Source organism: Anabas testudineus, chromosome 18 (genome assembly GCF_900324465.2).
Source record: "Anabas testudineus chromosome 18, fAnaTes1.2, whole genome shotgun sequence".
NCBI classification, from domain to species: domain Eukaryota; kingdom Metazoa; phylum Chordata; class Actinopteri; order Anabantiformes; family Anabantidae; genus Anabas; species Anabas testudineus.
The window spans coordinates 13,740,782-13,756,044 of NC_046627.1; the positions used below are offsets into that span (position 1 = coordinate 13,740,782).

Consider the following 15,263-nt stretch of genomic DNA (forward strand, 5'->3'; position numbering starts at 1 on the left):
AGTTGGTGAGTTTGACAAAATAAAATCTGAAAAATGTCAAAGTGAAAACAGGTTTCTACAAAGTAATGTCAATTAAATAAAAATGTATAAGGTGAAATCAGTGTTTGCATTAATATTCACCCCTTCAGTTCAGTATTTAGTAGATGAACCTTTGGCTGCAATCACAGCATAGAGTCTGTGGACAGAAGACCACAGTTACCATCAGTAAAAGACCAGCTGACATTTTCACTGTGGAGTCATATAATGTGCTGATAGAGACAAAACAGACTTTTACTCGCACTAAAACAAACTGTGACATTAAGTTATGTTTTGGTCAAAAACATCATGAATGTATGAACATCAATGCAGAATGTGCTGAGTCATTTTACCTGAACTAGTAAAAGAAGAAAACACGACGCTGGATCGAAACTTTTTCTTCTGACTGTTCAAACTCAGTCTCTCACTCTAAAGACACTCAGCAAAGATCCTGCACAGAGATGATGTTTCGATCCAGACCAGAGTCTTAAACGACCTCACCCAGAGGAGGAGAGTCTTACATCATAAACAGGCTCCTTCCTGCACGACGCAGAACTTTAACTTTTTTTATGTTTCCTCCGTGTCTGATCTTTTATCGCCATCATGTGAACAAACTGTTCTATATCTATTATTGGTTTGAATCGTGCTGAAATCTGCCAACAACATCCTGTGACCACCCAGAAAACATTTACCTAGATTTTATTTCTGCTACACAAATAAAACAAATGTCTCATGTTCCTTTATTTACTGTTTTGATGAATTGGTTAAAATGTTATCGTCCTCTTTGTATCATATATAAAACACAAAGTTGTGTCTTCATGTAAAACATCCTTCAAGGAGTTCTGAGGTTACTGATAGCTGCAGGTTTTAGACATAATAGTTCATGAACATTAGAGAAGTGCAGCAGTTACTAGTGGAAACTAACAACAAGAACATTTGTGTTTATATGTATATGTTTTTTTATCAAGCAGGATAATGAACAGTAAAGAGTAAAGGTGTACTACTATTTATATATAAATATCCAAAATAGGTCATAGAGACAAATATAAACAAGTTCTATCTAAATAAAAATATAAAACTAATTCTTACAACAAAACAAATTAAATTGTAAAAATACTTTATCACACGTTAAAAGAACCACACTATCACAATTTTACACCTCAAGCAAACACACAAACCATCTAAAACCATTAAAACAAAAATATAAGTAAGTAAAATAATAAAACAAGTTTAGTTTATTCCTTCAACATTACATCAGCCAAACATTTCCCAGCAACAACACTTCACCTTTTTCTTACTATTTCTGTTTTCGACCAACAAGCGGAGAGTACGAGCTCAAATTCGAGCGTGAAAGCAACCTCAGCAATCTGCCATTGGACAACTGAGGTGGTGACGTTTACTGTAAGATTATACGTAGTACTGCTCCACCTACAGTCAGTGTACCGAACAGAAGTTACAGCATCTGTGGGGATGGAAAAGGGAGAACTGTAGCTCAGTGAAGTCAACATCTGCATTAAATGACTGTACAACAATAGATTACAACTAATGACTGAAAAGAAAAAGAGGTTTCTTCAAGAACAGGAATTAGGAACCATCTGCTCCATCCTAAGGTTTGTGATTTGACAGTTATCAGCTATATGGGTCATTTCTGAAGATACTGAGACTCTGATCATAGGTAACGTGATGAGGGAGGACGAGCACTGATTGTATTGTAACTCCATCAGATAATTAGAATAAAAAGATAAATAACATAAATAAATAACATAAATAAATAAATAATATAACGGTATGAGACACCACAGAGGACGGTATAAAGACTAGATGAAGCATTTCCTGCTGAAAATGTACCGTCATTGCTGAATTCATTCCTGGAAATTTAAAAAAGCTGAAATAGATTTTCTCCTATGTCGCAGGGCGCGTTCACGTGTAAGTGGGAAACACGGGAGCGCAGGATTGTGCGCATGTGCGCGTCTATCTGACGCTGCATTGATCACGTGACTTGAGATTACGTCGTTTCACAGAGGTGACAACTGAGTTAGAGCTGTTTAAAAACAGGTTTTTTTCCAGCACAACCACAACAGGTATCGCAAAAACAAGTGAACCACCTGAGAGCCAAGACTTTAATGAGTCACTAGTGTGAATTTAATGTTTGGAGACTGAAAACTGTGGTGACAGGAGAGAGAGATCCAAGTGGACCGTTCAGCTTGTCTAGGACGAAACTTAACATTGCGGTCAATGGGAGAACTGAGGGGGACTCATCACTCTGAGGGTCAAGTTGTCTCTTAGCCTTGACAAATATCTTATGGGGAGCAGGACAGAAGCGTTACTACAATTTTCTGAACAAATTATGTATAAAGAGGCCGTGCTGACAGTTCATTAATAAAGATTTTGGTTAAAAAAATCCACCTCTTCACTCTGAGCTGTGACATCAAAAATCAGTCAAAAACATCAGGTCACAAAAACTGTTGTTGTGGAAAAACAGTAAAAGATTTTAAAACACAGAATGAAGGATTTATAGATTAAAGTCTTAAGATCTGTTTAAAGTTTGAATTGTGTCTGTAGGTTAAAGTATGATGAACTAGTTACAGCTGAAAGAAGACGAACTTGAAGAGTCTCTCCCATAAAGATCCATTATAAAAGGTTTCTGAAAAAACTCAACATCATGAAATATATATATATTAGAAAAATGTTGAATAAAAGTTTTTAAGAGCTTAAAAAGCTGAACATTGTGAAAGCTGAATAGATTTCTGTAGCTGAAAGTTTGCTGAAAAACGTACCCGTCAGAGAACCCACACTGACACTCGTCCATCATTTAAACCACCAGTTATTGTTAATGTTGTGTTTGATTGTTGGATGTTCTTAACTAAAGTCAGCAGAGACTACAGGGATGAGTTGTAGGGGAAAAGTGTGGATCTGGTACAGAGCTTTGAGGTTGTTTATTAGTAGAAACAGGGGCTACATTGTTACTGAAATACATTCCTGTAAACAAGACTTGTTAAATGAGAAAAACTATATTTATGACATTTAAGTAACTTTGATCTGATGTTTGTGACTCTTCACCTCTGTCTCCTCTCACAGGGAGAAGATGGTCTTCAGGATCCTGCTGCTCATCAACCTGATCTCATGTGTCTCTGGTTAGTTCACATCTTCACTTTATTCTCCAGCAACTCAACAATTATTAATAGTTCAATAATTCAAGTTGTCACTTTTGTGTCTGTGTCTCCTCAACAGGAACATTTGTAGTGAATGTGACACAGACCTCCTATCAGGCAGAGGAGAACCACAACATCACACTGGAGTGGACGTTCACTATCAGACCTCACACATCCTCTAACTCAGTGAACATCTTCTGTGACATGTTTACTGACCACAGTCACTTAGTCCTGTTTCATCTCCATGAAGGTGTTGAGGTCTCAGAGTCTCAGGATCAACAGTTTTCAGGAAGAATCCAGTTTGACAAAGACGTCCTCAGAGAAGGACGAATCAGACTCCAACTGTCCAGACTCAGGACTAATGACTCAGGACTGTACCTGTGTGAAGTGAAAACAGATCAAGGTTGGAGCTCTGACAGATGTCGACTCAACGTCACTGGTGAGTTGATTAGATTTCAAAATTGAAAATACAACTATTTTTGTATAAATAGCGATAAAAACAAAAAAGAAGCAAAGAACCAACAAACATTGAGATTTATTTCTCAATAAAGAGTTGGTGATTGGCACAAACTTTTTTTTATTATTAGGTTTATTTAAATATATATATATATATAAACCTTATCATTGTCAAGTCTCAGTGACAGTGATTTCTCTGACAGATGATGATATGATGTGTTCTTTACAGCAGCTGCTGATCAGCACAAACCTCAGAGACCAACTGTGAGTCCACCAGCAGAGGGTCCAGAGAGGATCTACCTCTACACTGGACTGGGACTGTTACTGACAGCAACTCTGCTGACTGTTGTTATTCGAAAGTGTCTGAGGAAGAAAGAAAAGACAGACAAGGTTCCTATGACAGAAACAAAGAGTCTCTCAGTAGAGTCTGGATGTTGCTCATCAACAGTTCACAGGATCAGAGTCTGTTCCTCCTTCATCTGTTCTAAAATTATCACAAAAGTGAATTGTAAAATGATATAACTTTTATTTATTTGTTTATTTATTAATGTATTTATTTATTAATTTATATATTTATTTATCACCTCAGTTCAGACTGAGGACTTCATCTCTGTAAAGAAGACAGTCTGTAGACTGTAAACAGTTGGTGTTTGAGTTATTAACATATTTAATGTTTCTGACCTCATGATTTGTTTGTTTTATTAGAACTTGAAGAGTTTCTTTTACTCTTGTGAAACTTCCCTTAGCCCTAGTGAAGTGGTGCACCATACTTGTATCTTAGGGAGTCAGATAAGATCTTCCAGCATGTAATTCACCTCAAGACTAGAATCAACTGTAATGTTTCACAGACAATTATTATCTATTCACATCTCTCTCCTGTCTGAAATCTATAAAAAGAACTGTATGTGTCCTTTGCGTCTTGCCTCTGTCAGTGTATGCTCCCTTGCGCAAGAGAAAATAAACTACTGCCTTATTAACCTCATCGCTGGTCCTGAGAAGTTGTTTACTGACATTTTCCTTTCAGTTTATAACCTGATTCAATCTTAGTGAATGTCTGGTGAAAACACTGAACTCACAGGAAACTGAAAAACACACGTTTGAAATACAAAGCAGCAGCTGATATGACGACATTTTATCCAAACATAGCTCCAACTATTCTGGATCCTTCATTCCCTCAGAGTCAGAGAACATTTACAGCATTTGTAAAAACAGACGTAGCTAATATAGATTATTTTAACAGCTTTCCTTTTTTTCAGAGAATAAAGTGATTAAAATGCATTTATGTAAACAATATGTTACAACAGGTCCTTGCATGTTCTTACTTTACTTTGAGGAGGTGACAGCATGTATGTGCACTGCTCTGTGGTACAGTTCAAGGAGGGCTCTAGCACAACAAGTCAGATATAACACAAACAGCATCATTACAAAAACAAATACATGAGGTAGTGATCTGTAATAACTGGGTAAGAAGTTCAAGAGACTAAAAAGTGACTGAAATCCGTCAATAACTTTTGATCCAACAGGCTGAGAGAACTCCACATTTAATACTGAGGTCTCTCTGCAGCAAACAGTGAAATAACCGATTGTCAGTGAAAATACCACCAGAGTAAATAAAACAAACCTACATAAAGTATGATCCTTCTTCTCTCTGTGTTTGTGTCAGATGTCTCATTTACAGGTTGATCACTGAATTCTGCAAAGTAGTGAAGCAACTGATGATACAGTTTGTTTGGACAGAAAATTAAAACATCAATTAAATGTAAACAGGATGAAAAAGTCACCAGATGATGTTAAGAAATGATACTGACTACTATATTGATACTGGATTAGGTGTCAGTACAGTAGCTATAGAGTTATTTGTGTAACCAGTAAAACAGATAAACAGCTTCACAGTATGAGCCCCTCAAATTTTATTAAATAATAACAGAGTCTGGCTGCAGGAGGTAGAAGATATACAGTTCCTCTAAAATATATTCATGTTCTTGGATGTTTCATTCTTTTATTGACATTATAAATAAATCATGGTCAATTAAAGTTGGTGAGTTTGACAAAATAAAATCTGAAAAATGTCAAAGTGAAAACAGGTTTCTACAAAGTAATGTCAATTAAATAAAAATATATAAGGTGAAATCAGTGTTTCATTAATATTCACCCCCTTCAGTTCAGTATTTAGTAGATGAACCTTTGGCTGCAATCACAACATAGAGTCTGTGGACAGAAGACCACAGTTACCATCAATAAAAGACCAGCTGACATTTTCACTGTGGAGTCATATAATGTGCTGATAGAGACAAAACAGACTTTTACTCGCACTAAAACAAACTGTGACATTAAGTTATGTTTTGGTCAAAAACATCATGAACGTATGAACATCAATGCAGAATGTGCTGAGTCATTTTACCTGAACTGGTAAAAGAAGAAAAGACGACGCTGGATCGAAACTTTTTCTTCTGACTGTTCAAACTCAGTCTCTCACTGTAAAGACACTCAGCAAAGATCCTGCACAGAGATGATGTTTCGATCCAGACCAGAGTCTTAAACGACCTCACCCAGAGGAGGAGAGTCTTACATCATAAACTGGCTCCTTCCTGCACGACGCAGAACTTTACTTTCGTTTCCTTTACTGTCTGATCTTTTATCGCCATCATGTGGACAAACTGTTATAAAATCTGCCAACATCATCCTGTGACCACACAGAAAACATTCACCTAGATTTTATTTCTGCTACACAAATAAAACAAATGTCTCATGTTCCTTTATTTACTGTTTTGATGAATTGGTTAAAATGTTATCGTCCTCTTTGTATCATATATAAAACACAAAGTTGTGTCTTCATGTAAAACATCCTTCAAGGAGTTCTGAGGTTACTGATAGCTGCAGGTTTTAGACATAATAGTTCATGAACATTAGAGAAGTGTAAAGAAGCAGCATAATGAACAGTAAAGAGTAAATGTGTACTACTATTTATACATGAACATCCAAAGACAAAAGATAAACAAGTTCTATTTAAATTAAAATATTCTTACATCAAAACAAATTGAACTAAATTGTAAAAATCTTGTCCCACACGTCAAGAAAACCACATTTTTACACCTCAAACAAAAACACAAACCATCTAAAACTGACTTTTTTAACAATCAATTAAATCATCATAAGAAATAAACCCAGCTGCTGCATGATTCATCCTGTCAGTGAGGCCACTAAGAAACAAGAAAAATGCAACAATATGTCAAGAAAACTGTAAATTGTCAATCAATTGTGGTTTAATTTGATTTAAATTCCAGTAGAGTCATAAGAAGATTTTATTTAACCAGCACATTAATCTAACAGCAGCTGTTTATGTGTGTTCAGATTCAGACTTTAACTCAACACTGATTCTTTAGGAGTTAATGACACAGATGAGAATGAAATCTGCTTCTTCTTCTTTGGTCATAATCTTTAGAATACTCTGTAAGTTGAGTCATGACATCAGGACTTCCTTCGTGTCAGGTTAAAATGTTTCACTCATCCAAGTAGCTTCTTCAGTCTGAACATAGCTGGTTAGAGCCCACAAATTTGTACTTTAGGTTTGGTTTCACTCCACCCCCCTCGTTAGGTGAAACAATGGAAGAGAAGGATGTGAAGGATGTAATAGTCAAACCTCCACCAACCCTTCTTAACACTTAAAGTGGCTCGTTAAGTGTGTCCAACCTGGTGCACGTGTGGCCTGGTCCTGATCTTTCTGGGGACTGATGAAAGGGCAGCATGATAAATAGAAGACAGGTTGTGTCTGAGTCCTCCACCTCTGTTGAGAGAGGGTGTTGATTTGCACATGCAAAGCTTCCCTCACCCCTCTCTCAAACCACTTGTCCTCTCTGTCCAATATGTGAACGTCACTGTCCTCTATCGAGTGTCTTTTGTCCTTAAGATGAAGGTACACAGCTGATTCAGGACCTGAGGTGTTACTCCTCCTGTGTAGCAGCTGTTTGGTTTCTCCAATGTACAGTTCAGAGCATTCTCATCTTGTGTTTTGGAGTTCGGTCTTTGGGATAGACGAGTTTCTGTCTAAGTGTGTTGGTGGGTTTGAAGTAGACCGGTATGTTGTGTTTTCTAAAAATCCTTTTCAGCTTCTCTGAAACCCCAGCCATGTAAGGTATGACCAGGTTATTGCGTTGGACCTGAGACTCTGACTGTTCCCTTTTTCTTTTTCTGGGACAGGGTGCTGACTTGTTGAAGGCCCACTTGGGGTATCCACAGGTCTTGAGAGCTGTCTTCAGATGCCTGTCTTCCTTCTTTTGGGTTTCTGTGGAGGTTCGGATGTTTTGTGCGCTATGGTTCAAATTAAAACAGACAAAAGTCTATAAATACAGACAGCAGTCACACATTCTGATTGAGATGAAAGTTAGTAACATAACACTGTATTTTGTATTTACAACATGTTCTGGATGATGAAGATGTGAACTAACCATGAGATCAGGTTGATGAGCAGCAGGATCCTGAAGATCATCTTCTCCCTGTGAGAGGAGACAGAGGTGAAGAGTCACAAACATCAGATCAAAGTTACAGGTAGAAGAACAAAACTCTACAGTGTGGTCAGTCTATCAGTCTAATATACAGGACTATCTGAATCTAGACAGGTGAAGCACCGCTGGGATCCAGACAGAGAAGAAACTGGAGATAATTATGGTTCAACTTGAACTGATTAAATTGTCAACATTTAACATATGATCTTGATTTGTGGTTTTAGATGATTTAATAGAAACATAGAAGCATACTTTGATATATTATATTCAATTTCCCTCAAAAAGACACGTCAGGATATGAGATGAGTTATTTTGTGAAAATAACTCCACCTAAATACCTGAGTGGACTGTGTGAAAAAAGGCGCCCTGTGGTTGGTGTGATATTTAATTAATTCTTATTACAAGATTAAATTAAATCAACAACGCAGCCCACAAGGGGGCGCCTTTTCCACACAGTGCACATAGGCTTTTGGGTGCTGTGTGGTTGTACTTTCTATGTGAATGTAACTGGATAAATATAAAGGTTTAAAAAACATAACCAACTTTCTTCATAAGACATTAAAAGACAATCTGTTTAATTTAATACTATGTGACCACATTTAAAAAGCAGAGAATCAGTGATACAGTTTACTTGACTCTGATAAATGTTTGTGACTTCATGTAGAACTGATTAGATTTCACATAATAAAATAATTTATATTATAAAATAATAGTTCACCTGGCAAAAACAGCTGAAATAATATATGAGTGTTTTATATAATAGAAAATATGAATAGAAATGTAGAATGTAATAGAAAATAATTAAGAAGCACTGACTTAGACACTTTCAGTTTTACACCTCCGTACATTTATAACCTTAGTATCTTATAGAACATGTGGTTTTGTGTGACAAAGCCTATAGAGTTAAGGTGCAACAGAGCAAACCAGAAACCTGGTTTCAGACTGTTTTTTAATTTAATTTAGTTGTCAGACTGAGCATGTGCAGATCTCCTACATTTCCCTCAAAAAATTAAAAAATAAATAAATAAACCACACAGGATAGGACCCTTCTGGAAAACCACTTTCTAAAATGTCTCACTACAAATAAAAAGAGACGTCACACTGGGACTTATGTGTGTTTGACTTGTTTGTTAGACTCACTCGTGTAAAATGTGTTTGGACTCAGAAAAGTATAGTTCTGATAAACAAGAGGTTTGTAGTTAAACATGTGCTTGTACTGTGGAGCTATACCTCCTATTTCTTTTCTTTAATTTGTATCTTCATGTAAGCATATGCTCTAGTTAATCATACTATTTGTACTGTTAAACTAGTAATTTGGGAAAAACTCCCACACCCACACTTTTTCTTCAAAGGAAGCCCTGTAGACTGGGATCACACACAAAATGTCTCTCTACAACATCTAGCAGCCGAAGGACATAAAGTCAGCCTCTCTAAACCACAATAATCCAAATCTGAGTTCACATTTTTGTTTTGGTCCCTCATTCCGTTTCTCTTTTACTCTTAGATCAGTAAAGTCTCTCTACAGCACTCTGACTTACATATTCTACTGTCCTACTTGATGTAGCTAACATCTCTGCAGAGAGATGAACTGTTCTTCTTCACTCTTTATCCAGAAGAAGGGGACAGAGAAGAACATGACTATGTTTCTGAAATCCAACTCAGTGAACTCCTTGTACAAACAGAGTCCTGCAAGTGAGCAGCTGGAAAATCTGCTAATACTGTGTGTGGCTTTCAAGACTTGCCCATAATTTCAGTTTCTACTCACAGATGTTTCACGTTTTGTGGATCTTACCAAGATGTCTTGTCCTGCTACCTTAGTCTTAAAAGACAACCAAACATTTGCATCACCTTCAGATAAACCATCATATGTGAATAAAAACTAATCAAGTGGGGACCAGTGGTCTCTGAGGTTTGTGCTGATCAGCAGCTGCTGTAAAGAACACATCATATCATCATCTGTCAGAGCAGATTATTATTTACAGCTAAATGTTGAGAATTAAATATAAAACTAGAAATAAGCAGTTTGTGATACGATGTCCTGTAAAAACTGAAAATTGTCCTGTTGGTTTTTATCCAGTTTAAATGAAAGTTTATTTTTAATGAATGGAACAATAAACTGTATAATGTGGTGATTGGTGATCTTTAAAGAAGTCAGTAAGTGGATATTGTATCTTTTAGACAGAGCTGCTCTTTATACTAAACTAACTGTTTTATACTTGATATATGAACATGAGGGAGGAAGATTCCTAGTTTCTTCAGTTTTAGGTGGTGAGAAGGATTTTTAAATAATAAACCTAATAAAATAAATCTGATTTGTGCTGATCAAAAACTCTTTATTGAGAAAAAAATCTGAATGTTTTTTGGTTCTTTGAGTTTTTTTATCACTGTAAATGTAAAATTTTTGTATTTTCAGGCTGTTGAATTCTGATAAACTCACAAGTGACGTTGAGTCGACACCGACCAAACCTTCCACCATAATGTGTTTTCACTTCACACAGGTACAGTCCTGAGTCATTAGTCCTGAGTCTGGACAGTTGGAGTCTGATTCGTCCTTCTCTGAGGACGTCTTTGTCAAACTGGACTCTTCCTGAAAACTGTTGATCCTGAGACTCTGAGACCTCAACACCTTCATGGAAATGAAACAGGATAGGGTTAATGTGCAACAGAGCAAACCAGGAACCTGGTTTCGGACTGTTTTAAATTTACTTTTCTGGGAAATCGTGTCTCTGCAGCAGGATCCTGAAGATCATCTTCTCCCTCTCTTAGATTAGATTAGATGAAACTATTTCTTAGGACCTACATGTTAGAAACATGAGTGTCACTGTTCCACCTACAGCCACTTCCTAAAGCCCTCGTTTGGACCACCTGCACTCTTCACTCTCCTGGACTTTGATTATGAGTTGTTTCACATGTGTGTCCCCATTTTTTTAAAAGCTTCTCTCAGTCATCATTCTTGTTGCTAGTTTTTCACACACGTCCTCCTGCTTTGTTTGTACATGGTTGTTTGTATGTGGACCACTCTGACTCACCACTTTGTCCTGGACCTTCCCCCTACTTTGTGAGTTTGTCTGCCGTTTGCAGTACTTTTCAGTTCTTACTTTATAATTCTGGTCAATGTGAATTTTGTCGGCATTCATCCATTTTTGTTGGTATTTTGTGTTGATTTGTAGTTTACCTGCGTCAAAGCTGCACTTTCTGTTAGTTTGTATTTCGGGTTTGCAAGTACGTGTTTTGTTTGTCACCTTAGTTCTCTGGTTGTGCTGACACTTTGTTTGTTCAGGCTTTGTTACTTCGTTTTTTCATCGAATCTGAATTTTTTGTACTGTACACTTTTTTTACCTACCTCGTTGGTTCACTGTGTCCTCTGTTGAAAATAAATCTTTTATTTGTTATACTGGCTTCCTGAGTGTTAGTTCCTCACAATGAGAGATGGAACAACTACTCATCCTGATGTTGTCTATGAGAAATAAGCGTACATACAACATCTTAATGTGGGTCGTTCCTCTGTTTTCTGATGTGGTAAATGAGCAGTAGACCTTATTGAAAATACACAGTTATATTCACAGTCAAACATGGTAAATGTTGGTTAAACTTCCCACTGGAAGCTTCAAACTTACTGTTTTGACTTCTGGCTCTTACAGCAGACTGAGCTGCCAGAAATCTGCCAGAGCACAAGAAAAGTTGTTCACAGCTAAAGTGACTTCCTGTTAAAAAAGCGACTTCTTGTTCTTTAACATACAAACTGAACAGTATTGTTAAGTTGTGAGGGACAAAAACAGTAAAGTTTCCAGTTCAACACAGACTTTGAGCTCTGTTACTTTAATATTATGTTATAATGATGTTTCTCAGGTGACCTGCAGGCAGCATGTGTCACTGTGAACAAAAGCTGATAATAATGTTGTTGTTCTGTAAAAAATAGGAATTAATGTTTGTTAACATGTTATTATTAAGTTGACTGAGAATATTTACTGTTGACAAAAGTTATTTATGCTGCAGATAAAACCTTTGAATTCTCCACTAACACTGACTAAATATGATGTCAGGATGCTGTGCTGTCTGCAGGACGTCTGTCAGCTCAGATACAAGTTGCTGGTGTCATTTTACTTATTTTACATCTGTTGAATAGAAGTCAGACAGTAAGACAAGTGATTATCTGAAGGATCTTTATTTATCTTGCAATAGAGAATTCACATTCACTCAGTTACAGATCTTTTACAACTTTCATAGCACTTTATCTGTCAATCATTCCCCCACTTGTTGCTGGGCAGAATGCTGCAGTGCTATTATCCGTTACAAAGTTTTTCTTCCACAAAAGGTGTTAAATCAACACACAAAAATCTAGATGACATTCTAAGAAGAAGCTAACACTGTATTAACTCTTTGATCACATTGTCACAAACTCATCACAAGTTCACTTCTCTTTCTTCACTTTCTTCTATTTCACAAAGATATAAGTTTAATAATACAAAGGTTCTTTTACATTTTCCCCCCATTTGATTAGATTTTATTCACATATGAAAAGAATAATTTATCTGAAGGGGATGAAATGCTTGCTTGTCTTCATAGACTAAGGTAGCAGGTCAAAACATCTGGATGAGATCAACAGGAATTGTGAAACCATCTGTGGATGGAAACTGAAATTACTGGGATGTCTTGAAAGCCACATTCTCTGCAGGATTACATAGTGATATTGGGTCAGAAACACCAGTGCGTGCAGCACGTGTTTGTGATTCTTAAAAACAAACACAGGAGCCAGTGTAAATATTTGCAGATTTCCCAGCAGTTCACTTTCAGGACTCTGTTTATGGAACAAGTTGAGTGAGAAGGATGTGAATTAGACAGTAACTTTTCATAAACAGCAAAGCCAACTTTCATTTTTTCCTGTAGTGAGGTCGGGTGATGCAGAGCCATCCACAAAAAGGGCCAGATCCAGATTAGGTAGACGTCAGGTCTTGGTGTGCAGACCTGTTGGACTGCAGAAACATAGTCATGTTCTTCTCTGTCCCCTTCTGTTGGATAAAGAGTGAAGAAGAACAGTTCATCTCTCTGCAGAGATGTTAGCTACATCAAGTAGGACAATAAAATATGTAAGTCAGAGTGCTGTAGAGGGCCTTTTTTTATCTAAAAGTAAAAGAGAAACTGCATGAGGGACAATTTTGGTGGGGTTTTCCCTGTAGCAGAGACAAGATTCCCTAGAAATGTGAATTCAGATTTACAGTACTGTAGTTTATATAAAGACTTTATATCCTTCAGATAAATCTGAATTCACATTCCTGGAAAACAAGTCAAACGCACATAAGTCCCAGTGTGACGTCTCTTTTTATTTGTAGTGAGACATTTTGTAAAGAGGTTTTCCAGAAGTGTCCTATCCTGTGTCTAAGACATCTAGAAACTGGGTTTTTTTAATTAATTTATTTATTGTTTGAAGGAAATGTAGAATATCTGCAAATGCTCAGTCTGACATTTGACACCAGGAACTGACTGAAATTAGAAAACAGTCTCAAACCACTTTTGCAGTTACCTCCGCTGCGCCTTAACCCTATGGTCTATGCCACACAAAACCACACGTCCTGTAAGACCCAAAGCCTATACAGTGGCAATAAAAACTTTGTGAACGTTTTGGAATTTCATGGTTTTCTGCATTAATTTGCCATAAAATGTGCTCCGATCTTCATCTAACTCACATCAATAGAAAAACACAGTCTGCTTAAAATAATAGTACACAAACATATGTTTTCATTTGTTTATTGAAAATAACTTGTAAACATTCACAGTGCAGGTTGGAAAAAGTATGTGAACCTTAATAACTGGTTGACCCTTTTTTGGCAGCAATAACCTCAACTAAACGCTTCCTGTAGTTGCTGATCAGACCTGCACAACGATCTGGAGTAATTTTGGACCACTCCTCTTCACAAAACTGTTTCAGTGCAGCAATGTTATTGGGATGTCTGGTGTGAATCGCTCTCTTGAGGTCATGCTACAGCATTTCAATCAGGTTGAGGTCAGGACTCTGACTGGGCCACTCCAGAAGGTGTATTTTGTTCTGTTGAAGCTATTCTTTTGTTGAATTACTTGTATGCTTCGGGTCATTGTCCTGTTGCATCACTCATCCTCTGTGGAGCTTCAGTTGGCGGACAGATGGTCTCACGTTTTCCTAAAAAATTTCTTGATAAACTCTGGAATTCATTTTTACATCAATGACAACAATCCTTCCAGGCTCTAAGGCAGCACTTAGGGAGATCAATTCATCTTATCTTCTATAGAATTATAATCTTAATCTTATCTATATAGGAATAATAATAATAATAATAATAATAATAATAATAATAATAATAATAGGTTTTCTCCTAAACGTTCTCCAATTATCTATGTAGCCCACGTTGTTTGCGGACCACCGACAGCCAGCGGTTAAATGACGACATACTTACATCGATTCAACGTAAATTTTTGTGACTGGCGTAATCGGACGTCATTAACTTCTGTGTGAATAGTAATAATGATAATAATATTATTATTAATCGGCTAAAAAGACGCCTGATTACGCCAATCGGAAGTCACTAAAATTAACGTTGAATCGTTGTAACTTTACTAAAACGATGTCGGACTCCGTAGTTTTCTCTGGACCTCTTCCCAATCTGACCAGTGACGACATGTTTATGCTACAGAGACAAAACGTTTTGGAGAAAACCTGGGCTGATTAGAAGAGACGGCATCCATCCCACTTTAGATGGTTCGTCTCAACTCTCTAGGAATATGACAGAGTTTATTAGACGACCTGAACCCTGACATGTCAGAGTGGAGCCCAGGACGCAGAGACGCAGTCTTACACACCTCTCTGCAGCTTCCTTACAGCCGTCACCCCCCAAAAACTACTATAACCCCATAGAGACAGTGTCTGCTCCCCGAGTAGCTAAATTATTTATATCTAAAACTAACACAAGAGGAGTAATTCATAAAAACCTAATAAAAATAAAGACGACTCCTCTCTTAGAACAAAATAACAAGAAAACAATCAAATGTGGACTTTTAAATATCAGATCTCTCTCGTCTAAATCCCTGTTAGTAAATGATTTGATAATTGACCATCAAATAGACTTATTCTGTCTTACTGAAACCTGGCTGCAGCAGGATGAATATG

General features: G+C 36.9%; 1 long non-coding RNA gene across 1 annotated transcript; it reads left to right on the forward strand.

Moving 5' to 3' along the window:
- Positions 1-3,544: 3,544 nt before the first annotated feature.
- On the forward strand, positions 3,545-4,933 carry LOC117153044. Its single transcript, XR_004463462.1, has 2 exons — positions 3,545-3,606; positions 3,853-4,933. It is a non-coding gene; the product is annotated as an uncharacterized LOC117153044 (long non-coding RNA).
- Positions 4,934-15,263: the final 10,330 nt, after the last annotated feature.